This window comes from Diplotaxodon limnothrissa, linkage group LG3 (assembly GCF_057381915.1).
Source record: "Diplotaxodon limnothrissa isolate DT_005_m linkage group LG3, D_limnothrissa_male_GT1.1, whole genome shotgun sequence".
NCBI lineage: Eukaryota > Metazoa > Chordata > Actinopteri > Cichliformes > Cichlidae > Diplotaxodon > Diplotaxodon limnothrissa.
This window is the reverse complement of record NC_140598.1, coordinates 51,450,890-51,452,835: the sequence shown is the minus strand read 5'-3', so window position 1 is coordinate 51,452,835 and position 1,946 is coordinate 51,450,890. Positions and strand designations below refer to the sequence as shown.

At 37.8% G+C, this 1,946-nt stretch overlaps 1 non-coding gene across 1 annotated transcript; it reads left to right on the top strand.

Annotated features, from left to right (window-relative positions):
- Positions 1–491: 491 nt before the first annotated feature.
- On the top strand, positions 492–564 carry trnar-acg (transfer RNA arginine (anticodon ACG)). Its single transcript has one exon. It is a non-coding gene; the product is annotated as a tRNA-Arg (tRNA).
- The last annotated feature ends 1,382 nt before the right edge of the window (positions 565–1,946 follow it).

Here is a 1,946-nt window from a genome sequence, read left to right as displayed (position 1 = left end):
GGAAAGACTCAATCCAAATTCTAAATATAACCTCCATGTCAACAGAGAGGGAAGAGGCTGTGTGTAGCTCGCAATCCTGGCAAGGAGTTAAAGGTATGAAAATGTGTATGTGTATGTAAATTGGACCAAATTTTCCTTGGTTTTTGTGACCATTAGCAGGACTTTGAAGCAAGCATAATTTAACCGTGTGCTTTTCCATTTTCTTCATCATGCAAGAAACCAGGAAACTAGGAGCTGTCAAATAAAAAAGCATACGAATAAAGAAACTGTAAAAATGTTAGTCCTGTGTGGGATTTGGGTGAGTCAAGTGCTGCATAGATGACTCTTTCATCTGGCCAATCCACAGTTAGCATCACCCTGGTTTTCTAGATAAAAAGCCAAACTACTTTTCCCATTGGAAAACAAATTGAACATACGTACATGTATCTTTAAATAAATCGACACCACATTTTGATTGTGAAGAAAGGACAATGTAGGGTCACCCACCAGGTGGGCCAGTGGTGCAATGGATAACACGTCTGACTACGGATCAGAAGATTCTAGGTTCGACTCCTAGCTGGCTCAATTCTTGAATCCAGAAGAATCTTAAATCCTGGATTTATGGCTCCGGATAAAAGCAAGTGTTTTTAGCACATTACTTCATCATCGAAGATTAGATTTCCATACCAAAAGAGCAAAATTGTTACCTCGTTTCCAGTTTTGTTACTATAATATCATCAGGAGTTGAGGAACCAAACTTCTCATGTGTGTACATCTTATGTCATCAATATATATGACTTCATCATGTTGCCTAGCAACTACCGAGAAACACGCTAACAATACAGATTTTTAGCATTTATGCATCTATATCAACTGATTTAATTTTTATGGCAGTAGCATCTCATTAATAGCCACTAAAGTTATGTTATGCTATATAATATACTATGATAGTATCAATTTTCCTTGCAGCCATATTGCAGTGGGTTAAAAATTACCTGTTTTTAGCATCTACCATCGATATTTTTCTGCTTTTCTCAGCGTGATCAAGTATATCAGCCTGTGGTCTTAAATCATGAATACAAATTAATAAATAAAAGTTTCAGTACCGGTAACTATTTTGCCAAATGCTTTCAGACTTTGCAGACACAGTTTTGGTGCAAAAATAATTCCTTTTCCTAAATGTGTGTCAGCCGATCCAAACATCTGTCAAAACAGTTAACAAGCAATCAAAAAGATTAAATTTATAATTAAGTATTTAGCTGCATGCGACCCATATGGGAAAAAAATCAGTAAGAAATATTTGTTTGATGTATATTTTGTGTTCTGTGTCTGTACTAGACTTACAAAACTTTTATTCTGAAAGAGTTACTACTGCAGATAAGGGATAATTGTGCTCTTTTTCAATATAGGATGATTTAATCTTTACTCCGGTCATTTGTTCCTATAACTCTGCACTGCCTCTTTGATTAACTTGCACAAAGTGAGCGCTAGAAAGTTGGTGTAATTCCTCGACCAACTTTGCAGACCTCACATGACCAGTACAGCCACCAAACACGAACAACTCCACAGCGATCGCGTTCTTCAACCTGGCCCAAAAGCATGACGACAGCAGCTGAGCCCCCTCCCTCCTCCGCACGCTCGCACCCTTAATCAAGGTTGGAAGATGCATTTGGTGAATTCAGAATTTCAAGCACCTCTCTACTCTACCAGTGTCTCGACTTCGCCTGATTAAAATGATAGAGGGGCTGGAGAATGTTTGATCTCCAAATCAATTTACATTTAAGATTCAATTTTGCACCTGCAAGACTTTGATTTTGGAACTTTACGCCTTCCCCCCGTCTTGCGAGGACGGAGATTAATCTACACCAGCTGTTGAAGGAAATATTGTTGATTTTTTTTCTCTCTCCTCTCTTTTACTCACAAATAAATTCAAATAAATTCTCACAGATGAATCAGCCTGTGTGATA